Source organism: Mobula birostris, chromosome X, assembly GCF_030028105.1.
Source record: "Mobula birostris isolate sMobBir1 chromosome X, sMobBir1.hap1, whole genome shotgun sequence".
NCBI lineage: Eukaryota > Metazoa > Chordata > Chondrichthyes > Myliobatiformes > Myliobatidae > Mobula > Mobula birostris.
The window spans coordinates 62523813-62551493 of record NC_092402.1 but is presented as its reverse complement, the minus strand read 5'-3'; positions in this window follow the sequence as shown (position 1 = coordinate 62551493).

The window sequence follows — 27681 nt, the reverse complement described above, 5'->3', positions numbered from 1 at the left end:
CCTTACTACTGACTCAACCTGCAAGTTAACTTGAAGGGAATCTTGAACTAGGACTCTTAAGTCCCTTTGCACTCCCAACTTCTGAATTCATTCTCCCTCTGCAACTTGACTTCTGCACTGGGAGAACACAGTCTGTATGCATTGGAAATAACATCTCCTCCTCACTGACAATCAACATTGGTGCACATGGCGGATGTGTGCTTAGCCCACTGTTCTGCTCTCTCTACAACCACAATTGTGTGGCTAGACACAGCTCAAATGTCAACTATAAATTTACCAATGACACAACTATTGTTGGCAGCGTTTCAGATGGTGACAAGGAGGCGTACAGGAGCAAGATAGATCAGCTGTTTGAGTGGTATCACAGCAACAAACTTGCACTCAACATCAGTAAGGTCAAAGAATTGATTGTGGACTTCAGGAAGGGGAAGTCAAGGGAGCACACACTAGTCCTCGTCGAGGGATTAGAAGTGGAAAGTGTCAGTAATTTCAAGTTCCTGGGTGTCAACGTCTCTGAAGGTCTATCCTGGGCCCAACATATTGATGCAATTACAAAGAAGGCATGACGGTGGCTATATTTCATTAGGAGCTTGTGGAGAATTGGTACATCACCAAAGACACTAGCAAATTTCTGCAGATGTACCATGGAGAGCATTCTAATTGGTTGTATTGCCATCTGGTATGGAGGGACTACTGCACAGAATCGGAAAAAGTGCAGAAAGTTGTAAACTTCCGTTATGGGCACTCGACTCCTCAGCATCCAGGACACCTTCAAAAGGCGTTGCCTTAGAAAGGCAGTATTCATCATCAGGGACACCCATTACCCAGGACTTGTCCTCATCTTATTGCTACCATCTTATTAAGAGGTACTGAAGACACACACTCAACATTTCAGGAACAGCTTTTTCCCCTCTGCTATCAGGGTCTGATTAGGAACAGCCAACATGGATTTGTGCGTGAAAAGTCATGTTTGACAAATCTTATTGAATTTTTTGAAGCGGTTACTCGGAAAGCTGACGAGGGTAAAGCAATGGATGTTGTCTATATGGACTTCAGTAAGGCCTTTGACAAGGTTCCACATGGAAGGTTAGTTAGGAAGGTTCAATCGTTAGGTATTAATATTGAAGTAGTAAAATGAATTCAGCAGTGGCTGGATGGGAGACGCCAGAGAGTAGTGATGGATAACTGTTTGTCAGATTGGAGGCCGGTGACTAGTGGTGTGCCTTAGGGATCTGTACTGGGTCCAATGTTGTTTGTCATATACATTAATGATCTGGATGATGGGGTGGTAAATTGGATTAGTAAGTATGCAGATGATACCAAGATAGGTAGAGTTGTGGATAATGAAATAGATTTTCAAAGCTTGCAGAGAGATTTGGGCCAGTTAGAAGAGTGGGCTGAAAGATGGCAGATGGAGTTTAATGCTGATAAATGTGAGGTGCTACATTTTGGTAGAACTAATCAAAATAGGATATACATGGTAAATGGTAGGGCATTGAAGAATGCAGTAGAACAGAGGGATCTAGGAATAATGGTGCATAGTTCCCTGAAGGTGGAATCTCATGTGGATAGGTTGGTGAAGAAAGCTTTTGGTATGCTGGCCTTTATAAATCAGAGCATTGAGTATAGGAGTTGGGATGTAATGTTGAAATTGTACAAGGCATTGGTAAGGCCAAATTTGGAGTATTGTGTACAGTTCTGGTCACCGAATTATAGGAAAGATGTCAACAAAATTGAGAGAGTACAGAGGAGATTTACTAGAACGTTGCCTGGGTTTCATCTCCTAAGTTACAGAGAAAGGTTGAACAAATTGGGTCTTTATTCTTTGGAGTGTAGAAGGTTGAGGAGGGACTTGATAGAGGTATTTAAAATTATGAGGGGGATAGATAGAGTTGACGTGGATAGGCTTTTTCCATTGAGAGTGGGGGAGATTCAAACAAGAGGACATGAGTTGAGAGTTAAAGGGCAAAAGTTTAGGGGTAACATGAGGGGGAACTTCTTTACTCAGAGAGTGGTAGCTGCGTGGAACGAGCTTCCAGCAGAAGTGGTTGAGATAGGTTCGATGTTGTCATTTAAAGTTAAATTGGATAGCTATATGGACAGTAAAGGAATGGAGGGTTATGGGCAGGTCGGTGGGACCAGGTGAGAGTAAGAGTTCGGCACGGACTAGAAGGGCCGAGGTGGCCTGTTTCCGTGCTGAAATTGTTATATGGTTATATCAGATTTCTGAATGGACAATGAACCCATGAACGCTACCTCAGTATTATATTTTCTCTCTTTTTGCATAACTTATTTAATTTAATGTTTTATATATACCTATTAGTGTAATTTATAGTTTTTATGATAATATATTGCAATGTACCGCTGCCACAAAACAACAAATTTTACAACATATGCCAGTGATATTAAACCTAATCCTGATTCTGAAATAGTCCACATCTTTATTCTCCTTACCAAAGTGCATAACCACCACAGTTTCCTACGCTGTACTCCATCTGCCTCTTCTGTGCCCACTTTCCCAACCTGTCCAAGTCCTTTTGCAGACTCACTGCCTCAAAATCCTTCTGGAAATCCAAGAAAATAATATTCCTTTGCCTATCTGCTTGTTACTAGCTCAAACAATTCCAACAGATCTTTCTCTTCTTAGCAAAACTAATGCTGAAGTTGTCCAATTTTACCATGTATTTCCAAGGATTTCAAAACTTCATCCTTAATGATGGACTCTAAAATGCCCATGATAAAGGGAATGGGCCATCTTATGACAAACCCACCAGACATGCCTGTAATGTCTTTGGGAATGGAGAAGTCAGGAAGAGCAAGATTCATGGCAGAGAATGAAGCCATACCAAATAACTTTTGTGGTAATGCTCACAAGTTCTGGTAACCCAGAGTGGGGTAGCATTCCTCAGAGCAGAGCAGTTCTATGGAAAATTTCAAAGAGTTGTTCAAGATGATAAGAAGTTTAGATAAAGGGGGAGAACGTGCTTGAACTAGCAATCAGGCTGACAGTCTGAGGACAAGGACTTGAATGAAGCACCAGAGGGGGAGATGAGAGAAGATTTTTCTTCTACACACAGTTACTAACTGTGACCTGGAACACACTGCTCAAATATGTGGAGGAAGGCGATTCAATGGTAAATTTCAAATACAGTAACCGAAAAGACGAGGGGAAAGGGGAGAATGTGATACAGCTCTTTCAAAAGGTTGTACAGAACAGAGAGTGTTACAGGAAGAACTCAATGCTGTTTTCTAAGGTTTGTATGGATTAGCATCATAGGAGAGCATTTCTTTTATATTAAATCTCTGGAGGTAGGCACAATAACCTGGAATAACCTTCCACTGTTTTTTTTATAAATAGCACTTTTCTCTCTCTGCTTTAGGAGTTGTTTTTAATTTGTATTGTGCTTGACCTGACCCACCACTCAGAATCATTGCCTGTGGTTCTTGTGTTGCTTCCACCCCTGTTGAGTGGATGGAGAGCTAATCCTCCTGACCCTCTGCATACTGCAGTCAGGCGGCAACGTCTCAGCAGTGACTGGAACTGAAGTGGTGTTTGAGTGAAAGTCTGGCCCTTCTAACTGGCAAAACTGAAAACTGGGAACGATCTTTCAGTTTTCAAGTGTCTTGGACTCCAAAAATTGAAAACTAATGGACACCATTAAAATTGAAGTCAATATTTAAGAAAAACAATAAATAATGTTTATTAAAACTCCTCAAACCACCCAGGAATAAATAAAAGCATTGAAGTAAAATAACATATCATTCTCCAAAGGCCTGTTGAAGCTTAGATTGTTAAAACTTGAAAAAATTGACACAGTTTCAAAACTTCATCTTCCACTTTTCACAGTGCATCATGATCCTTTACTAGCATAATGCTTTACAGTACCAGTAAACAGAGTTCATTTCCCGCCGCTGCCTGCAAGGAGTTTGTACATTCTCCCCGTAACCACGTGGGCTTTTTCATGGCCTAAGGTAGAAGGAGATGAGTTATTAACTTCAAACTTTCTGCATAATCACTCAAAGAGTTGAACTTAACGTGCATGCAACGAGAGCTGTATAACTCATCGCCTTCTACCTTAGGCCACGAACTTATCAATCACCCCTGCTGTGGACCACTTTCTGGAGGTCCAAGACGCCAACTTCTACAAAGAAGAGATCCAAATGCTCCACGACTGCTGGACTAAGTGTGTAAATGAGGGAGGGGACTATGTTGAAAAATATATGTGCTAGGTTTTCTAAAATTGACTCCTTCTACCTTAGGCCACGAACTTAACAATCACCCCTCGTATAATGACCAGATCCTTCCCTGCAGCATGAGTTTCATTTGCCTTATTCATCCCAAGTGGCTTTTGTTTCCCTTTTCATCTTTGATCAAAACTCACAACAGAGGCTTTGCCCAATCAGAGATATTCCCTTTGTCCTATCCATCCCTCGCCTACCCACTTTGCAAGGTCAAATCGTCTCCATTCTCTCTTTCCCACTTTAGAGGAAGGACTGCCAATCTGAAACATTAACTCTGCCTCTCGCAGATGCTACCTCACCTGATAGGTGTTGCCAGCATCTTGTGCTTTGCTTTGTGATGATTGGATGCTCTGTTTTAGTGATTTTAGTTAAGGGATGAGCACGGGTACAATTTCTATAAGCTAAAAAGCCATAGCCATGAGCTGCAGTCTGTTGCAGAAATCAACAGATATTGCCTGACATGCTGAGTTCCTCCAGCATTTTGTGTGTGTTGCTCAGGAATTCCAGCATCTGCAGAATCTCCTGAGATTTCCTCCAGCAGATCTTTTTATTGCTCCAGATTCCAGCATCTGCAGTCTCTTGTGTCTCCAGAATTCTGCTGATGTTAATCTATAGCAACAGTAAGGACACAAAACACATTAGTATGACCAACTCTTGCAACTTTTATCCTCTATGCTAACCCATAGAGGGTAAAGGTGCCAAGAGCTTTGGAGTGGAGCCAAATTAACAGATTTGTCAACAGAAATGTACAACACAATTTCCCAGAAGACAGGGCCACTTGACATGACACTTTTGATAACAGATGTTGAATCCTGATACTTTTGCGATCCAACAGTTCTACGGAAGTCAAGAATGAGGCATAAAACTTGTTTTTTACAGCCATTTAAGTAAATGTTACAAGAACGAAGAACAAGAGGAGCTGAGAGAACAAGACAGAGGAAAAGAAGTCATGGTCATCTCATACTCAGACTAGAGATAACAAAATTCCAGTGATAACAATTCGGCTATAAAATAGCAAAATTCAAATGGTGTGACATCCGTAACTGAAAACCGAAAAGCTTCTAGAAAAATCTAGAAGCAACTATAATGTCATTACTGGAAATTTCACTGAACAATTGCATGCATATCGATGATTATGTAAAAACACAAGCAAACATAGGAAAGTTAAACTACAAGAAAAACACAAGGAAAATAACAACTTTACACTCCAATCCAACATACAGTACTGCATTCAAGAAGACTGTCAAATACATGCATGCAAAAATTTCTTTGTTACACCACACAATCCTATGGCAACCCAAAGCCATGAAAGGCATTTGGAGTGCAGTTACCACTGGAAATATCAATGTGGTGCTGATTGTGCTCAAAGTTTCAATCAGGAATTCTTAACTCCCCTGAATGCAAACAGAGTGCTCCTCTCCTTTCCACAGATGGCACCTGAGCAACTGAGGGAGGTACAGATAGGTTACAGCTTAGAGAGGGTCAATTAGACTTCCTTAATCAAGAAATGTGAATGAGAGTGTCCTTAAAGCATTAAAAAACAAAAAGGTTCTGCTACAAAAAGTATCAGCCTCATTGTCTAATTTTCTTTGAGTGCAGTGATTTTACTTTTGCTAATAATGTATGTATGATACGTTTATTTAAAAGAGCTTATGTAAATGCAACTTCAATTCTATAGTCGAGTGTGTCTTCTGCACAGAGGCAACTGGTCTTTAGTGGCCAATTAATGAAAATTCCATCACATCATTAATATTCTTTCTCCAGGACTACCTGCAGTTAGCCTTAAGGGAAACATTTATTGAGAAGCTTCCTTGCAATTAAGAAAAAGGCCACCAGGCCAATAAATCCCCCTCCCAGTTTGGATTCAAATGCCAAAGGCCAATTCCTCAATCACCACATTCCACTCTTCCCTGAGACCACTTCACTTTGAGATCTTTCTCTGATTCTTCAGAAGTGTCAAAAAATAAACCTGCTTCCTGAACTGTTTCTTCTTCCCTCATCACTTTCCTGCATATCCAGCAGATCTTTGTAAAGAGCTCTGAGACAGTGTTCTTAATGAAGGCAGGAAATTAAGCTGAAGTTGTTTATTTCAAAGGCTACACCGATTATGGCCTTTCCAACTTCCACTTAATGAATGCAAGCAAAGAAATTGTCTTTCCTTTTGATTCAAGTTAATGTTTGTGATATTTATTGTAGATTCATAGAGTGCACCAAATCTGAAACAGGCTCTTCAGCCCATCGAATCAGTGATGAATATTTACACTAAACCTACATTGATCCCATCATGAGGAAATCTGCAGATGCTGGAATTTCAAGCAACACACATCAAAGTTGCTGGTGAACACAGCAGACCAGGCAGCATCTCTAGGAAGAGGTACAGTCGACGTTTCAGGCCGTGACCCTTCGTCAGGACTAACTGAAAGAAGAGATAGTAAGAGATTTGAAAGTGGGAGTCCCACTTTCAAATCCCACTCTTTGGAAGTCCCACTTTCAAATCTCTTACTAGCTCTTCCTTCAGTTAGTCCTGACGAAGGGTCTCAGCCTGAAACGTCGACTGTACCTCTTCCTAGAGAAGCTGCCTGGCCAGCAACTTTGATGTGTGCTGCTTGATCCCATCATATTTTTTCTCCCATCAACTTCCCACCAGCCTTCCAGATTCTACTACTCATCTGCACACTAGTCGCGAGTTATCTTACCAAATGGCATTCAATCCAGATATTGTATTTTGGGAAGTCAAGCCAGGGTAGGACTTACACAATGAATGGTAGGGTCCTGGGGAGTATTGCAGAACATAACAACCTAAGAATATATGTACATAGCTTGCTGAAAGTGGCACCACAAGTAGACGGAGGTGAAGGTGGCATTTGGCACAACTGCTTTCATCAATCGGGTCACTGAGGGCAAGAGTTGGGACCTTATGTTAGAACATTAGGGCTTCAGTTAAATTAAGGACGAGACTTTATTCCATGGAGTGCAGGAGACTGAGGAGGGGTCTCACAGAAGTGTATAAAATCATGAGGGCATAGAGAGGGTGAATGCACACAGTCCTTTTTCCCAGTGAAAGTCCATCAAAAACGAGAGGGAAAAGATTTAAAGGGACACGAGGGACAACTTCAAGGTCACATGAAGCCATGGGAGTGGGTGGTGGATGGTTGTATGAGCAGCTGGTACATATTACAAGTCCTGGTAATGCGACCACTGATGCCGGGCTCTGTAGTGTGTTGATAATGGCTGGGGTCACCCGTCTTGAAAAGACACTGCCCAGAAGAAGGCGATGGCAAACCACTTCTGTAGAAAACTTGCCAAGAACAATCATGATCATGGAAAGACCATGATCACTCACGTCATATGACATGGAACATAATGAACGAAAGATCATGAGGAAAAGTGAAAACAATGTACCATCAAAGAATCATAGAGACTAACAGTATGGAGACAGGCCCTTTAGTCTAACTCACCCATGCTTTGCGCTCTGGGCCAAACGGGGCAGATGTTGCCCAGCAAGCTCATCCCGTCTGCCCTCATTTGCTCCTCTCCCCTCCGTGTATTTATCTCGATGGATTTTAAATGTTGCTAATGTGTCCACCTCAACTACTATTTCTGGCAGCTCATCCCAAATATGCACCACCTTTTGCTGCCCCTGATGTCCCTGTACTCCAAGTGCAGCCTCACCAACATCTTACATGACCTCAACATAACTTCCCAACTCCAATACTTCACACTCAATAATTAAGTCCAGCATGCTATACATCCTCTTCTCCACCCTGTCTACCCGTGGCACTGTTTTATGTGAACTATACACATGCACTCCTAGGTCCATTGATTTTTTAGTCTCATGTTGAACTGAGAAGATTTTCCTATGCTGTGCCTCTAGTCACACTGTCTACTCCCAATGTTTCGGCAAAAGGAATGGGGTAATGTGAACCTTATCTCTATAATCAAACAAGTTCTCCTTCACTGTGTTAAAAGGAGCATATTATTCAGGTGACCAACTTTTGAGGAGAATGTTTCATTTGCAAGTCTGTTTAACATTTCATACATTCTTGGATAGCCAAGATTCAATGTCTATTAACAACACCTTGCCATTATAATGGATCTTCAATGTGCAGCTAACACAAGTGCTATTAAAGATTGACACTGAGCCAAAAGAAATGGAGTTGGGGCTGAAGTTTGATCAAAGCAGTGAGTTTTTAGGAGCATCTTAACAGAGGGGAGAGCAGTTCTGTCTTCAGTACCATTATTCCAAGCACACTTATCACCAAACTTCAGACCCTGAGAGTTGGTGCCTCCCGCGGGAATTGGATCATTGACTTGATGACCAACAGACCACATTCAGTGGGCAGCCACACCTCCACCACTATTATGCTCAACACTGGTGCTCCACAAGGTTGTGTCTTCACCCCCACTCAACTCCCTGTACACTCATGTCTGCATGGCCAGATGTGGGTCTAACTCCATCTACAAAGTTGTGGATGATACTACCATAGTGAGCCGAATCTCAAATAACAATGAGTTGGAGTACAGGAAGGAGGTAGAGAGCTTAGTGACATGGCGTCATGACAACAACCTTTCCCTCAGTGTCAACAAAAGAGCTGGTCATTGATTTCACGGGGGGGGGCGTGGGGGAGAGGAGATTGTTCACATATTTTTGTCTATATCAACCATGTTGAGGTTGAGAGGGTTGAGAGCTTCAAGTTCCTAGGAGTGGACATCGCCAGCTGTCTGTCCTGGTCCAACAATGTTGATGTCACAGTCAGAAAAGCTCACCAATGCCTCTACTTCCTCAGAAGGCTAAAAAAATTTAGCATGCCCCGATGACTCCTACCAATTTTTATCAATGCATCATAGGAAGCTTTCTGTCTCCGTGCATAACAGCCTGGTATGGCAACTGTTCTACCCGTGACCACAAGAAACTGCACAGAGTTGTGGACACAGCTCAGCTCATCACAGAAACCAGCCTCTCTTCTATGGACTCTAACTATACTTCTCGCTGCCTCAGTAAAGCAGCCAGCATAATCAAACACTCTTCAAATCCCAGACATTCTCTCTTCTCCCATTGGGCAGAAGATACAAAAGCCTAAAAGGACGTTACAACCAGGATCAAGGACAGCTTCTATCCTGCTGTTATCAGACTCTTAAAGGGACCTCTTGTTTGATAAAATGGACTCCTGTCCTCACAATCTACGTCATTATGATCTTGCACTTTATCATTTACCAGTACTGCACTCTTTCTGTATGAACAGCATGCAAGGCAAGCTTTTCACTGTTTCTTCATAAATGTGACAATAATAACCAATACCAACACAATTGTAGAGTTGTACAGCATAGAAACAGGCTCTTTGGCCCACTGCATCCACAGCAACCTTTATTTTCCTTGTCTACTCTGATGCCATTTACCCGCATTAGGACCACATCCCTTCTACGCATTTAACTCTGAATTTAAATGTCTGTTAAATACAACGACTCTCTCTGATACCATCTCCTCCTTTTGCAAAGTGTTCCAAGTATCAACCACTCACATACCCCTCAGATTCCCCTTCAGAAACTCTCACCTTAACCCTGTGCCATCTTGCTTTGGATACGCAGTATTATTTTGAGGCAGGAAGGTTCAAGGAGTGAATTCCAGAGTTGAGGACCCAGCAAGCTGAGCATACAGACACTGCTGGCAGCGCAATGAAATCAGGAGTTGAGCAAAAAGCTTGAAATGGAGGCATACAGAGATCTCAAGTGAGGTTAGAGTGGTAGGGAGTAGCACGATTACAGAGGTACCTGAACACAAAAGGTAGGTGAATACCTATGCTCTGTCCGCCAGAGAAAGCAGGATGCTCCCAGTGGCCACACATTTTAATTCCACGTCCCATTCCCATTCTGATATGTGTCTCCATGGCCTCCTCTACTGTCAAAATGAAGCCACACTCAGGTTGGAGGAACAACACCTTATATTCCGTCTGGGTAGCCTCCAACCTGATGGCATGAACATCGACTTCTCTAACTTCCGTTAATGCCCCTCCCCTTCTTACCCCATCCGTTATTTATTTGTTTATTTATTTATTTATTATTTTTTCCTTTTTTTTCTCTCTCTGTCCCTCTCACTATAACTCCTTGCCTGCTCTCCATCTTCCTCTGGTGCCCCCCTCCCAGTTTTTCCTTCTCCCTGGGCCTCCTGTCCCATGATCCTCTCATATCCCTTTTGCCAATCACCTGTCCAGCTCTTGGCTCCATCCCTCCCCCTCCCCCTCCCACTTTCAAATCTCTTACTAGCTCTTCTTTCAGTTAGTCCTGATGAAGGGTCTCGGCCCGAAACATTGACTGTGCTTCTTCCTATGGATGCTGTCTGGCCTGCTGCGTTCACCAGCATTTCGTGTGTGTTACTAAAACTGATACGTTACCAGACTGGGATGCAGTGGACCGCGGTGGGGATGAGAGTTTGTGATAATAGAGTTAAACTTGAAAACAAAATCCAAACATGGTGGTACTGTACTATTAACTGCTTTTAGTGTCTCCCTACAGCAGGGGTTGAGGACGGTGAGGAGGAATATGGAATGAAAAAAAGGGGGAGGGGGCGGGAACCTGCATTGATATGGTAAGGAACATCGCTTGTCGTGAGTCAAATGGTTTCCAGACTCAAATCATTATGGTACATAATATCAGACTCACATCTGAACCCTCTGGGAACATGTACCCTCAGTAAACAACAGACCAACAGGATTACACATAGAATTTTAACTTTACACCCAGGCGCCAATAACAGTCAGTCATGCCTGACATTTTCATAAGAGACTGAACTATCAAACAGATCTATTCATTGATATAATCTGTTACAGTTGTAGTCAGTTTATGAAATCAGCAACTCAGGAACTTTGAATCAGTTCATGAAAGGGTTAGAATGAAAGTCAGCCCATTGAAATAGTAACTTTCATTCCAAACCAAAAATAAAAAGCCGCTTATTGTGACAATGTTCTATTTAGAATGGAGACAAGTGGAGAATTCACCCATCAATCATGTCTCAAGTGACTGGAATTGTTTTTATGGATAAAGTTGATATTTATTATTTATTGAATTTTGCTGGAGAAATAAGCCTGCTTTTGTCAGGAGACTCTGCTGTAGGTTTGGTCGTGAGTTCTATTTACTGCAGATAGAATCGATCTGCGCAGAAATCTGCTTGCACAGGGCCTGTTTGCATTGTTGAAAGAGACTGCTGTAAAACTCCTCTCTTCTGTCCGACACAAAAGTATTATTGCTCACTTTGGATGAAATAATGAAAAATATTTAAATGGGATTATTATTACTGAGATACAGTGAAAAGTTTGTCTTGCATTCTGTTCATTACTCAGTGCAGTGATGCAGAACAAGGTAAAACAATAACAGAATACAGAATAAAGTACAACAGCTACAGAGAATGTGCAGTGCAAATAAATCTGTAAAGGTGGAAATCTAACCCACCGATTTGTATGAATATGCATAATCATTTCACCTGATCAGGGTTATCGCTCTTCCACTTTTCAAAGCAAAATCTGAACCAAATAATATATGAAAGGTTCTTGTGCCTTATACTAAAAAATCACTTTGAAGTGTAATCTTGCTTCAGTGGAGACAATCTGCAAGATAGGCGCCTGAACAAACAGCAACTTCCACAGCACTGCCACAATAGCACTGTGATGGCCAAATACCTTGTAATTGTATATGTCCCCACCACCTACTCTATAAAGAGTAAAAGGGAGGTGAGAGTTGATATTGGACCACTGGAAAATGGTGCTGGTGAGGTGGTAACGAAGGATGAAGAAATGGCAGATAAACTTAATGGGTACTTTGCATCAGTCTTTACTGAGGAAGACATTAGCAGTGTACCAGAGGTTCGAGAGTGTCAGGGAGCAGGAGTAAGTGTCATTGGTATTACAAAGGAAAAGTGCTAGGCAAACTCAAAGGTCTTAATGTGGGTAAGTCACCTGGACTAGATGGATTACATCCCAGAGTCCTGAGAGAGGTTGCTGAAGAGATAATGAATACATTGGTCATGATCATTCAAGAATCACTTGATTCCAGCATAGTCCCAGAGGACTGAAAAATTGCAAATGTCACTCCACTCTTTAAGAAGGGAGGAAGGCAAAAGAAAGGAAATTATAGGCCAGTTAGCCTAACCTCAGCGACTGGGAGAGTGTTGGAGTCTATTATTAAGGATGAGGTTTCGGAGTTCTTGAAGACTAATGATAAAATAAGTCAGCATGGTTTCTGTAAAGGAAAATCTTGCCTGACAAATCTATTAGAGTTCTTCGAGGAAGTAACAAGCAAGGTGGACAAAGGAGAGGCAGTGGATGTCGTTTACTTAGATTTTCAGAAGGCGTTTGGTAAGGTGTAACACATGATGCTGCTTTACAAGATAAAATCCATTACAGGAAAGATACTGGCATGGATAGAGGAATGGCTGACAGGTAGGAGGCAGCGCGTGGGAATAACGGGAGCCTTTTCTGGTTGGCTGCCGGTGACTAGTGGTGTTCCTCAGTGATCAGTACTGGGACCACCACTTTTCACATTGCTTGTCAATGATTCGGATAATGGAATTAGTGGCTTTGTGGCAACGTTTGCAGATGATACAAAGATAGGTGGAGGGGTAGGTAGTGCTGAGGAAGCAATGCGATTGCAGCAGGACTTGGACAAAATGGAAGAATGGGCAAAGAAGTGGCAGATGGAACACAGTGTTGGGAAATACATGATAATGCATTTTGGTAAAAGGAACAATAGTGCAGACTATTATCTAAATGGGGAGAAAATTCAAATATCAGAGGTGAAATGGGACTTCAGAGTCCTTGTGGCAAATGCAATGTTGACATTCATTCCAAGGGGAATAGAATATAAAAGCAAGGAGATAATGCCGAGCCTTTATAAGACACTAGTCATGCTGCACATAGAGTATTGTCAACAGTTTTGGGCCCCATATCTCAGAAAGGATGTGTTGTTGTTGGAGTGAGTCCAGAACAGGTTCACGGGGATGATTCCAAGAATGAAGGGGTTAACATATGAGGAGTATTTGGCAGCTTTGCGCCTGTACTCACTGGAATTTAGAAGAATGTGGGAGGATCTCATTGAACCCTACTGGATGTTGAAAGGATTAGATAAGGTGGATGTGGAGAGGATGTTTCCTATGGTGAGGGTATCCAAAACTAGAGGGCACAGCCTCAATATTGAGGAGTGACCCTTTAGAACAGAGATAAGGAGGATTTTTTGAGCCAGAGAGAAGCAAATCTGTGGAATGCTCCGCCACAGATTGTAGTGGAGGCCAAGTCTGTGGGTAGATTTAAGGTGGAAGTTGATCATTCCCTGATTAGTCAGGGGATCAAAGGATATGGCGAGAAGGCAGGTGTATGGGGTTGAGTAGGATCTGGGATCAGCCATGAAGGAATAGCGAAACAGATTTAATGGGCTGAATGGCCTAATTCTGCCCATGTCTTATGGTCTTATGGAAGCTCCCGACCTCTGTGTGGAAAACATACCCCTCAGTTCTCCTTGAAATTTCTCACCCTCAGCTTAAACTAGCACCCTCTAGTTCTAGAATCTCCTGCCCTGGGGATAAGACTCTGCCCGTCTATCTCAGCACCATCATCATTATTAAGTGCTGTGTCGAATGGTGATGATGATCGTATCTATGCCCTCACCTCTATAAGGTCACTCCTCAGTTTCTTTCACTTCAGTGAGAACAACCCCAGCCTATCCAATCTCTCCTTATAGCTACAGACCTCCATTCCAGGCAACATCCTGGTGAATCTCTTCTGTATGCTATCTATTTCTAGCACATCTTACCTGTAGGGAGGAGACCAGAACAGTACACAGGACTCCACGTGGGGTCTAACCCATATTTTGTCCGGATGCAACATGACAGACCTATACCCAATCCCTTGGTCTATGAAGGAAAACATACTCATTCTCATTACTTTATCCATCTGGGTTGTCACTTTCCAAGAACAATGGACTTGTATCCCAAGGGCTTGCTGTCCATCAGTGCTTTTGAGGTTCCTTCCATTCATTTCGCACATCATTTCAGAATTTGACCCCCTAAGTGCATTATCTTACACTTATCTAGATTAAATTCCATCTGAAACCATTCACCCTACTTTCCATTTGAACTATGTCCCTTATATCTTTGGACAATCTTCTTCATGAGCTACAAATCCACCATAGAATCATAGAACATTATAGCACAGAAATGAGGACTTTGACCCACTTAGTCCACGCTGAACCATTAATCTCTCTAGTCCCATTGACCCGTACCCAAGACCATAGCCCTCCATACTCCTCCCATCCATGTACCTATCCAAATTTATCTTAAATGTTGAAATCAAACCTGCATTCACCACTTGAGCTGATAGCTCTTTGCACACTCTCATCACCCTCGGAGTGAAGAAGTTCCTCTTTATGATCCCCTTAAACATTTCACCTTTCATCCTTAACCCATGACCTCTGGTTCTAGTCACACCCAACCTCAGTGGAAAATGCCTGCTTGCATTTACCCTATTTATACCCCCACATAATTTTGTATACCTCTATCAAATCTCCCCTCAATCTTCTACATTCTTGGCAATAAAGTCCTAACCCATTCAACCTTCTCTATAACTCAGGTCCTCAAATCCTGGGAATATCCTTGTAAATTTTCTTTGCTCTCTTTCAATCTTATTTAGATCTTTCCTGTAGGTAGGAGACCAAAACTGCACACTGTACTCCAAATTAGGCCTCAACAACAGCTTATACAATTTCAATATAACATCTCAACTCATGTACTCAATACTTTGATTTATGAAGGCTAACGTACCAAAAGCTTTCTTTACAACCCTGTCTACCTGCGCCAACACTGTCAATGAATTATGGCTCTGTATTCCCAGATCCCTTTGTTCTACCGCACTCCTCAGTGCCCTAACATTCACTGTGTAAGACCTACTACCCTGGCTGGTCTTCCCAGGGTGCAACACTTCACACATGTCTCCATTAATTTCCATCTGCCAATTTTCAGCCCATTTTATTAGTTGGTCCAGATCCTGCTACAAACTTTGATAGTCTTCCCCACTATCCACTACACCCCCAACCTTAGTGTCATCCACAAATTTACTGATCCAGTTAACCACATTATTACCCAGATCATTAATATAGATGACAAACAACAATGGACCCAGCACTGATCCCTGTGGCACTCCACTAGACACAGGTCTCCAGTCAGAGATGCAACTCTCTACTACAACTCTCTGGCTTCTCCCACAAAGCCAATGTCTAATCCAATTTACTACCTCATCCTGAATGCCAAGCGACTGAACCTTCTCGACCAACCTTCCTTGTGGGACTTTGTCAAAGGCCTTGCTAAAGTCCATGTAGACAATATCCACTGCCTTGCCTTCATCAACTTTCCTGGTAACTTCCTCGAAAAACTCTAGGATTGGTTAGACATGACCTACCAGGTACAAAGCCATGTTGACTAGCCTCAATCAGTCCATGTCTACCTAAATGCTTATGTCCGGTCCCTTAGAATACCTTCCAATAACTTTCCCACTACTGATGTCAGGCTACCCAGCCTATAATTTCCTGGCTTATTCTTAGAGCCTTTCTTAAACAATGGAACAACATTAGCTCTCCTCCAATCCTCCAGCACCTCATACATGGCAAAGGATATTTTAAATATCCCTGCTCGGGCCTTTGAAATTTCTGCACTAGCCTCCTACAGGATCTGAGGGAACAGCTTGTCAGACTTTGGAGATGTGTCCACCCTGATTTGCCTCAAGATACAAGCACCTCCACTTCTGTAATCTGTATTGGGTGTATGGCCCCATTGCTGCTTTGCCTCACTTCTGTAGACTCTGTGTCTGTCTCCTGAGTAAATACAGATGCAAAAAATCCATTTAAGATCCCTCCAATATCTTTTGGTTTCATGCACTGATTACCACTCTGATCTTCCAGAGGACCAGCTTTGTCCCTTGCTACCCTTTTGCTCTTAATATACCTGCAGAAGCCCTTAATATTCTCCTTCACTTTGTCTGCTAGGGAAACCTCATGCTTTCTTTTAGCCCTACTGATTTCCTTCTTAAGTGTTCTCTCTAGCACCTCATTTGTTCTTACCTGCCTATACCTGCTATGCACCTCCTTCTTCTTCCTAACTAGGGCCTCAATATCTTTCAAAAACCAAGGTCACCTAAACCTGTAATCCTTGCCTTTTATTCTGACAGGAACATATAAACTCTCAAAATTTCACTTTTGAAGGCCTCCCACTTACTAAGTACACCTTTGCCAGAAAACAGCCTGACCCAATCCACACTTGCCAGATCCTTTCTGATACCATCAAAACTGGCCTTTCTCCAATTTAAAATCTCAACCCGCAGACCAGATCCATCTTTTTTCATATTTACTTTGAAATTAATGGCATTATGATCACTAGGTGCAAAATGTTCCCCTACACAAACTTCTGTCACCTGCCTTGTCTTCTTCCCTAATAGCAGATCACCGAGCTTCCGGTCCTGCCCCTCCTGCAACCAAGTTTCACTAAAGGCTACAATGTCATAATTCCATGTGCTGATCCATGCCCTAAGCTCTTCTGCCTTTCCTACGGAACTCCTTGCACAGAAATATACACTGTTCAAAACATTAGCTCTACCATGCTCAACATTTTTTCCCCCTGACTTTGTAATAACATCTTCTCTGTTCTGGCACTCTGGTTCCCATCTCCCTGCAACTCTAGCTTAACCCCACCCCCATGCAGCATTAGGAAAGCTCCCCACTAGGGTATTAGTCCCCCTCCAGTTCAGGTGCAGACCATCTCTTTTGTGCAGGCCCCATCATCCCTGGAAGAGAACCCAATGATTCCAAAACTCCCTCCCTCCCTCCCTCTACACAAACTCATTAGCCAGGTGTTAAACTGTAGGATCTTATTTCTGACCTCACTAACACATGGGATGGGCAGCAATCCTGAGATCACAACCCTGAAGGATCTGTCCTTTAACTTAGCCCCTAACTCCCTGTCAACACACACAAAAAATGCTGGTGAGCACAGGAGGCCAGGCAGCATCTATAGGAAGAGGTACAGTCGACGTAACTCCCTGAATTTACTTTGCAGGACCTCATCACCACCAAGTTTTGTGTTGTCTGCAAACTTATTAAATCATGCCTCCTACATCCTTATTCAAGTCAGAAGTCCCAGCACCAGTCCCTGCAGTACATCGCATGTTACAGATTTTTATCAGTAAAGGCCAGTTTTGGATCCAGTTTGTCAACACACCTCATATCCCATGTGCCTTAACACTCTGAACCAGCCTACAACACAGGACCTTGTCAAAAACTTTACTATAGTCCACATGAACAACGTCTAACACTCTTCGCTCATCGATTTTCTTAGTTGCCTCCTCAAAAACCCAATCAGATTTGAGACAAATTCTTTCTGCTTTACTGAGGCAGCAAAAAGTATAGATAGGGACCATAGAGAAGAGGTTGGTTTCTGTGATGTGCTGACCTGTGTTCACATTCTGCCCTGAAGAAAATCATGCCAACTCCTTCTAATCAGTCCCTGGCTTTTCAAGTGAACATAAATCCTGTCCCTCAGAATCTTCTCTGACCACTGACATAAGACTCTCCAGCCTTTAGCTTAAAGCTTATTACTACTGCCCTTTTTGAGAAAAAGGTTTCCACATTTGACTGATGTTGTGAAACATCACTAGCCTGGAGGCAATATTGAGGGCGAGGGCTGCTCCCTCCACGTGGTAGAGCTGCTTGTATATCATGATGCAGCTCCTCTGGTGGAATAGGACATCCTCAGGAATTAGGAAGGAGTTGTCCAACCCATTGCCTGCAAGGTCTGATTCTGACAGTACGGCTGTTTCAGGCCGCTGCTAGACCAGTGTGTGGGACCTCTTCCTCAACTTGGACACCAGTCCCCAGATAGAATAGCACATTAACAGGACTTTCAGCCCACAATGTCAGTGCTGGGCGTGATGCTAAATTAAACTATAGCCTTCTGCCTGTACATGATCCACTTCCCTCCATTCCCTGCTTATTCTTGAGCCGACCTAAGAGACTCTTAAATGCCACTGTTGTATCTGCCTCTACCACCACCCTCGGCAGCACATTCCAGGCACCCACCTGTCTCTGAATAACAAAATACTTTTCCCTCATATTTCCTCAAACATTCCCCCTCTCACCTTTAAATGTATGTCTTCTAGTACATGACTTTTCTACCCCGGCTGAAAGATTCTGACTGTCTACCTTACCAAAGCCTCTTGTATTTTTTATAAACTTCCATCAGGTACCCTCTCAGCTTCTGACACTCCAGAGAAAACAACCCAAGCTTGTCCGATGTCTGTAGCTCATGCCGTCAAATCCAGGCAACATCCTGGTGAAGCCTTCTGCACCCTCTCCAAAGCCTCCGCATCCTTCCTGTAGTGCGGCGACCAGAATTGCACACAATACTCCAAGTACAGCCTAACCACATATGACGGGAAGCCATCGAAGGTCTATGCTCGACTGGGAGTTAAGGGCCCAAGAAAAAGAAGAATACGTATTTACTGTTTTATATTTTGCATGTATGTAAAATATATAGATTCCAACAAAACAATGTCTCATTCCAGAGACCCACTATCCAAAAACTGAAAGCGACCATGGTATAAAATAAAATCACGAGCTTTAATCAGTAAACAGCAATCTGGTATAAAATGTAATTGATCCTGGTAAAAAGAATGGCTGCAAAGTGGACAAGTGCGAGCCTGCAGGAAAAAAAGTGACTTCACCAATGCAAATGCAGTATATTATGAACGCATTGCAAGTAATTAGGGGGTTCCTGCAGGAATTGTTGAGACAGGCTCAACCACATTTCTTGTGGAGTATTTGAGGAACAGATTTTAAAATTAAAATGTTTTATAAATGGCAAAATTATTTGAAGGGCTTGACTGCGTTCTATGAATAATAATGATGGCAAAATCCATTAATATTTTTCTCCCCAGTGAAATGAAACACAGCATTTCTCATGCACATTTTAGAACTGCAGGGTATTAGAGTACTTTGCGGCCATTAAAGAACTTTTGAAGTCACTGCTGTAATGCAGCAAACTTGAGACAATTTGGACAGCAAACGTGTAGATGGTCACTTTACTGGAACAAACAATTCAGAGGTCCCAAGTTCAAATCCCATGGTGGCAGCTGTGGAACTATTAAAATCTGTTAATAATTTGGAATTTATATTAAAAAAAACAACTAGCTATTAGCCATCATTTCTTTAAGGCTATCAGACTGTTGTAAAAACACATCTGATTCATGGAATGCCTTGCAGGTAGGAAATCTAGCATCCACACCTGGTCTGCCCTACACGTGACTCCATGCCAACAGTGTAGTGGCCTTGCAGCTGCACTGAAGCAGAGAAAGAATAAATCATAGCATCGGAACTAGACATGGCACATTCTTCACACGAACCTTATACAAAATTTTGGATAGGTGGCGATCAAACGGCAGTCAAAACACCACAGATCCTAGAAATCTGAAACAAAAAAACCCCAGAAAATACTGGAAACACTCAACAGTTCAGGCAGCTTCTGTGGAGAGAGAAACAATCAATGTTTCAGGTCAAAGATTTGAGCTCATTCTGATTCCACTAATGTTACCTGACCTGGCGAGCGTTTTTAAAGCATTTTCTGTTTTTCTTTCTGATTTCCAGGACTTTCTTGTTTGTCACCTAATGTCACTAAAGTACAGATAAGCCATTGGTCCAGTAACTGGAAGAACAGGCCTACCAAGCTCCTCTTCCTTTGTGTTGAAGATATCAATATCTTGGGTGCAACTGGCGGGGAGAAAGGGGTGATAAAAATGGCCTTTATTCTTCATTTTTGATGGATTATTTAGCTGAAGTTAATATGTATCAGTTTTGGTCCTTTGGAATGAAAAACTGTGGTTTAGTGTGCTAACTTATGCTGAGTGCAGAACATCAGCATCATTTGGCTCACCAATAAGCTTCTCAGCTACCTAGGCATGTATACAAATAGTCAATTACAATCAAGGGATACTGGGTTAGGCATTAAGGTGAAGAAGTTGCCAGTATAGTACTGAATGGACCTCCACCTACAGATCCCTGAACTTCGAAGGTTGATAAATTTTGCATTGCAAATATCCTTAACGCTTGGAAGTCTTGGGGTGGATAATCAGCAAAACGCAAAACTCAGCAGGGCAGGCAGCATCTGTGGGGGGAAATGAACAGTCGTCTTTTTCGTGCCGAGATCCTTCATCAGCAAGCATTGCTGAAAAAGGCCTTTCTTCAATGCTCTTTTTGTGCTCCTACTTAGTCAATTGTGGCCTGATGGTCACCCGGTATTTTTAATTCCAAAGGCTGTGGATTCCAGAAACTTTCACGGCTTGGTCAAGCTGCTCAACCTGCTCTGTCCAAGATCACAAGAGAGTTGTGAACACAGCCCACAGCGCTCGAACTAAAGCCCTCCGTACCCCTCCCATCCATGTACAATCCAAACTTTTCTGAATTGTCGAAATCTAGCTATGGAACAGATCTCTCATATGATAAAGATGAACTCTAGCTCTCCTAACTATATTGGTCTACCTGCAGTGCCCTTTGTCTGTAAGTGTAACACCCTATTCTGCAAACACGAGGAAATCTGCAGATGCTGGAATTTCAAGCAACACACATAAAAGTTGCTGGTGAACGCAGCAGGCCAGGCAGCATCTCTAGGAAGAGGTACAGTCGAGGTACACCACCTCCCCCTCGTACCCCATCCGTTACTTATTTATTTATATACATACGTTCTTTTTCTGTCTCTCCTTTTTCTCCCTCTGTCCCTCTCACTATACCCCTTGCCCATCCTCTGGGCTTCCCCCCTTCCCCATTTCTTTCTCCCTGGGCCTCCTGTCCCATGATCCTCTCATATCCATTTTGACAATCAACTGTCCAGCTCTTGGCTCCATCCCTCCCCCCGCCGTCTTCTCCTATCATTTCAGATCTCCCCCTCCCCCTCCCCCTCCCACTTTCAAATCTCTTACTAGCTTTTCTTTCAGTTAGTCCTGACGAAGGGTCTCGGCCCAAAACGTCGACTGTACCTCTTCCTAGAGATGCTGCCTGGCCTGCTGCGTTCACCAGCAACTTTGATGTGTGTTACCCTATTCTGCATTTTGGTTTCCTTTGTGCTGCTTTGATGTACTTCTGTATGGGCAGATCTGGTTGGATGGCATACAAACAAAAGCTTTTCCCAGTACCTTGGCATATGTGACAATAATAAACCAATTATCGACTTAAGCCCAGAAGGTTGTACTACAGTGCAGCCCTGCAAATTTGTAAGTGCTGCCTTTCAAAAGACATCAGACTTCCTTCTTCATGTAGTCCCATTGTGCAACTATCTTCTTATGAAGAAGCTAGTCCTTCAACTAGTATTATCAAGGCTGCTTATCACATTGTTGTTTGAAAACTAGTTATCATGTTTTCACAATAACACAACAAAATTACTTCATTGAATGTAAAATACTTTGAGAGGCTGTAAAAGGCATTATAGATTGGACAAGTTCTTCAGTAGTCTTGCAGGATTAGGGAAAAGGTCATGAAATTTACAACAGCACAGGATAGTTTATGAAGCGAGTGCAGAGTTCGTGCACCAGATGTATTGATTAGCTGACTTGGAATTAGTTTATTATTGTCAGATGTACCAAGGTACAGCAAAAAACCTTGTCTTGTGTGCCATCCAGACAGATCATTCCATATATAAGTTCATCAAGGTAGTAATAGTAGTAGGCAGCTGTCGATCCCAGGGGATCATTGGTTTGCGCCTCTGGTGGACTGTGTCCTCTCCAGGGTGCAAGCCTGGGCAGGAAGATTTGAAGAACCGGCTGTTGCCCGCGCAGTGGGTTCCCCCTCTCCACGTCACTGATGTAGTCCAAGGGAAGAGCAAGCACCGATACAGCTTGGCACCGGTGTCATCGCAGAGGTTGCCAGAGTGAAGTTGTAAACAACATCAAACTGCCTTAGGGACCCCGACTCCAGATTTTTTCCTTGGGTTTACTCCCGAAGCCCTTCCCATGGGTGGGTATGGCCACAAGGCAGCGGAGGTTTAAAATCAGAGTTTTCCTTCTCCTAGGCGGGCTGCCGTCCAAGGCTGATGAGCTCTACCTGTCCGAAACAACTGGTTTTGAGGCACCAGTGATCCGCCTTTGCCCCTTCTATTGTCAGTAGAAACAGTTCTGCTGGGCCTAGTAGCTAAGCCACACGTGAAGGCCGAGAGTTGGACTTGGTTGTCAGAGGCTATTAGAGTCACACTTTATAGGTAGTGGGAGCTTATCACCACTACCACCCCCGGCCATGACAATCTTAGGAACCACATCGAGGTAGTACAAAGGAAAACAGAATGTGGAATATAGTGTTACCGTTACAGAGAAAATCCAGTGTAGGGAGACCAATAAAATGCAAGGGTCACGATGAGGTGGATGGGAGATCAGGATTTCGTCTTTTAATATATGAGAGGTCTGTTCAGGAGTTGGTTTTCAGCAGTTAAATCTCAAAAAAATTTGTCCACTAGTCTGCAGCTTGAGCCACATTTGTCTTCTTTTTGTCATCTAATCTACGGGAGGCTCAAGGTGCCTAGAAGCCGAAATCAGGCTTCGTGTTCACTTTCAAGGACTCTACAACTCATGTTCTCAGTACGTATTGTTTAATTACTTATTTATTATTGTTATGTGTTTTTTTGGTAATTAGCCCAGGTTGTCTTCTTTTGGACATTGGTTGCTTGTCAGTCTTTGTGTGTAGTTTTGCATTGATTCTATTGTATTTCTTTGTTTTACTGTGAATGGCCACAAGAAAATGAACCTCAGGGTCGCACATGGTGACATATATGTATTTTGATAATAAACTTACTTTGAACTTTGAACTTCGTTATTCCCTGTATTGGGTAGGAACAGATCTATTCTGTGCTTTGGTACACGCATAAAATCCACTCACAGTAGAAGCCAGCAGCACCGAGGCCAGAGAGATTTAGAATTGGGTGGGAGCTATCAGATATGATAGTTGGAACTGTGACAAACAGAACCTGCGACTTATGTGAACTGCACAATTAAATTCCATTATCATTAGGCGAGACTTTCAGCAGAGTTTTTAGGATAAACTAATCCAATTCAGTCCATTTTCTAATTAGGCCCATCGGTGTCTGCTAATAAGCATCAGATTCTGTTCCTATTAGAAGGGTCTGGTGGGATTTAATCATCGGGGCTTTGGGAATTGTGTCTGTGAATCTGTCCCCCTTTCTGTGAAAAGTGCACATTAGCAAGCTCAGCAGCATGAAATAAAAGGTGACACTGGTTGTCGGTGCAGCATTGTGGTGAAGGTCTACTCATTGTCAGCCACCGAGATGATCTAATTTATAATGCACAGTCTTCCTTCCTCATTGGCTTGTGAAAGACTCAATCACATCACATCACCTCAAACTGACAACTGGGAGAGAAAAATGACAGTCAAGTTTTCCCAAACTTATATCGGTACTTGAGGGATATTGCCAAATTCTGCAGCACTGGATACACACTTCAGGGATTCTGTGGGCTATTTTAATCAGGGGGTGGGAATTTGGACCAAATACGTCAAAGTAGCTGCCAGAATAAGATGCGTCTTTCTCCCTACCTCTGGATGATGCTGAGTATAAGGTGCGACTTGTGCCCTACTCCCACCGGGGATTTATGGAGTGAGGGGTTCCGTTAAGGTGTGATTTATATCTGGGATGGTTTGCAGCATTACTGGCTTGTTAAATCCAGATGGAAATTGAGGAAATCTTCGAGTCGTGCAGAATGGAAACATGACCATTGAGTCTGTGCCAATCATCAACCACGCATTTACAATAATCTTACGCAAATCCCATTTCATTCTCATTCCACAAAAATAGGGGCAACGCAATCAAGCTACGAACCCACACACATTTTTGGGATGTGGGAACAAACTGGAGCACCCGTTGGAATGTGCAGACTCCACACAAGTGGCACTGGAGGTCAGGGTTGAACCTGGGCCGCTGAAGCTGTGGGGCAGTGGCCCTGTGAGTTTCCCCCACTCTGCTGGCCAAAAACTAACAATCTATTCTCAAAATCCCATCTGCTTTCATAATCTGTGCCTCTGCATGTCTCTTCCAGAGTGAATGCGTTCCAGGTGTCCGTGAGTGTCGAGCAAGCGCTCAAAGTCAAAACAGGCCCTCTACAGATGCAAGCCTTTCTTCATGTAATTACAATAAATTCGGCCAATTGCTTCACCAGAAATTAAAAGGGCAGCCAGAACTTTGTTTAGAAAATGGAGGATCTTGACAGGAGGGAGAGAGGTGGCAAAGCAAAGTGGAATCGGTGTCTAAATTCAGCCATTGAAGAGACAAGGAGAGACCAAGGAATGGGAGACGATCAAATTGGAACAGGTCAAAGAAACAGCTCACCAGGATTCCTCCCCCTCCTGTCTTCTCCTATGATTTCAGATCTCCCCCCCGCCCACACTTTCAAATCTCTTACTAGCTCTTCTTTCAGTTAGTCCTGATGAAGGGTCTCGGCCCGACACGTTGACTGTACCTCTTCCTAGAGATGCTGCCTGGCCTGCTGTGTTCACCAGCAACTTTTATGTGTGTTGCTCACCAGGATTATCATGTTACACTCTGACTTTGAAGGAATTAGGATTGGCAAGGAGGTCAAGAAGCACCAGTTCCATTTAGAACCATTATCATGGATGGGGCTGTTGGCATATCTGAAGGATTGGATTTGATTTACTTTACATGGGTCCAGGCCAATTTTTCCTTGCTCTCACGAGTCTTCCCCCACTCAGATGCATCTCAAAGCCCATTAGAATTTTGACAGCACTGCACATCATGGCCATCTCTTCTCCATTAAGGGGTGTCTCAACACTAAAGGACTAGCAGCAAACTTTCCGTCACTGGGCTCACATCCTCTCTGGGCTCTTCTGTAATCCAGTCCCTTTGCTGTTGTTGTTGAGCAATGGATGAGCCCAGCTAGTTTCTGGGCTCCTGACTACAATCCAGTGAGTTGTGTTGGAAAGAATTTGAGGGCAGCTAAGATGGGGTTCAACTGAGGGCCTTCCAAAGTCGGTAGCTTGCCCTCTCTCACCCTTCAACTTCATCCCTGGAGGCCAGCCAGCATTTGTGGAGTTGTATCCCAGCGTCACCTATTTCATTCACAATCCTTCTGAATGCTTGCAACTCAAAGTTGAGTTTATAGTTATATGCATGAATTCATGAACGCACAAGTGTAATGACAAACTTATGTGCAGCAGGGTCACAGGTGTATGGCATCCGAGATGAAACATTCACAAGAAAAACATAAATTAACCATGCATTTCTTTACAAGAAAGAACACAACGAAGAAAACAAGGTCAGTTGTAGTGCAAGGTAGTCATAGTTTTGCTATAATGGGATAGCAATTACTGTACGTTCAATTGCTTACTAATGATTTTATACACGGTATCACAGAGCTACTGTATGGAGAAATACACCACAAAAACACTGTAGGCTCCATCAAGTTCGCACTGACCACGAACCACCCATTTACCCCCATCCTACATGATTCCATTTTATTCTCCTCGCATTCCATCAGCAACCCCAGATTCGATCCATCATCAGCACATCAGGAGTAATTTACAGCAGACAACAGTGGCGAGTCAGAGACTGGGAAGGAGAGAAGAGATGACACACTTAGGTCGGTGAGTGAGCATTAAAAAGTTTCGGTGCTTGAACAGCGGTGAATCAGATTTCAGGATTCATTACCAAGTGCAAATTGAAATAGAGCAGGGGCAAGCAGAGTGGCCATTGTTGGAGTAAGATTCATTGTTTCCTTCTTTATAACTGCATTGTTAGACCAGTAGGGATGCCAGTCAGGATAGTTAAATGCTCCTCCAATGTCCTTGATGACTTCACATCCAAGAAGTGCGTCCAGCTGCAGCTTCTAACAGTCCGCATTAAGGAGTTGGGGCTAGAACGGGATGAACTCTGGATCAAAAAGGCTAACAAATACAGCATTCAAAGTGTTATATCTCAATGCACAGAGTATAAGAAATAAGGTGAATGATCTTGTTGCACTATTACAGATTGTCAGGTATGATGTTGTGGCCACCACTGAATCATGGCTGAAGAATGGTTGTAGTTGGGAGCTGATTGTCCAAGGTTACACGTTGTATTGGAGGGATAGGAAGGTAGGCAGGGAGGGTGGCGTGGCTCTGCTGGTAAAGAAAGACATCAAATCAGTAGGAAAATGTGACATAGGATCAGAAGATGTTTTATCCTTCTGGGTTGAGTTAAGAAACTGCAAGGGTAAAAGGACCCTGATGGCAGTTATATACAGGCCTCCCAACAGTGGCTGGGATGTGGACCACAGATTACAACAGGAAATAGAAAAGGTGTGTCAAAAGGGCAATGTTATGACAGTCATGGAAGATTTCAACATGCGGGCTGATTGGGAAAATCAGTTTGGTAACAGATCTCAAGAGAGTGAGTTTGTTGAATGCCCATGAGATGACCTTTTAGAGCAGTTTGTCATTGAGCCTACTGGGGGATCAGTTATACTGGATTGGATGTTATGTAATGAACTGGAGGCGATTAGGGAGCTTAAGGTAAAAGATTCCTTAGCAGCCAATGATCACAATATGATTGAGTTCAACTTGAAATTTGATAGGGAGAAAGTAAAGTCTAATGTAACCGTATTTCAGTGGAGTAAAATAAATTACAATGGTATGAGAGAGGAGTTGGACAAAGTAGATTGGAAGAAACTGCTGGCAGGGATGACAGCAGAGCAGCAATGGCTTGAGTTTCTGGGAAAAATGAGGAAGGTGGAGGGTAGATGTATTCCAAAAAAAAAAGAAATACTCAAACGGCAAAATAGTACATCCGTGGCTGACAAAGGAAGTCAAAGCTAATGTAAAAGCAAAAAAGAGGGCGTACAACAAAGCAAAAATTAGTGGGACAATAGAGGATTGGGAAGTTTTTGAAAACCTACAGAGAGCAACTAAAAGAATCATCAGAAGGGAAAAGATGAAATATGAAAGCAAGCTAGCAAACAATATCAAACTGGATAGGAAAAGCTTTTTCAAGTATGTAAAAAATAAAAGAGAGATGAGAGTGGATATAGGACTGCTAGAAAATGGGCCCAGAAAAATAATAACAGGGAACAAGGAGATGGCAGAACTAAATGTGTATTTTGCATCAGTCTTCACTGTGGAAGACACAAGCAGTGTGCCAGATGTTGAAGGGTGTGAAGGAAGAGAAGTAAATACAGTTTCTATTACAAGGGAGAAGGTGCTTTAAAAGCTGAAAGACCTAAGAGTACATAAGTCCCCGGATGAGATGAACTGCACCCTAGGGTTCTGAAAGAGGTGGTGGTAGAAATTGTGGAGGCATTAATAATGATCTTTCAAAAATCACTGGACTCTGGCATGATGCCAGAGGACTGGAAAATTGCAAATATCACTCCACTCTTT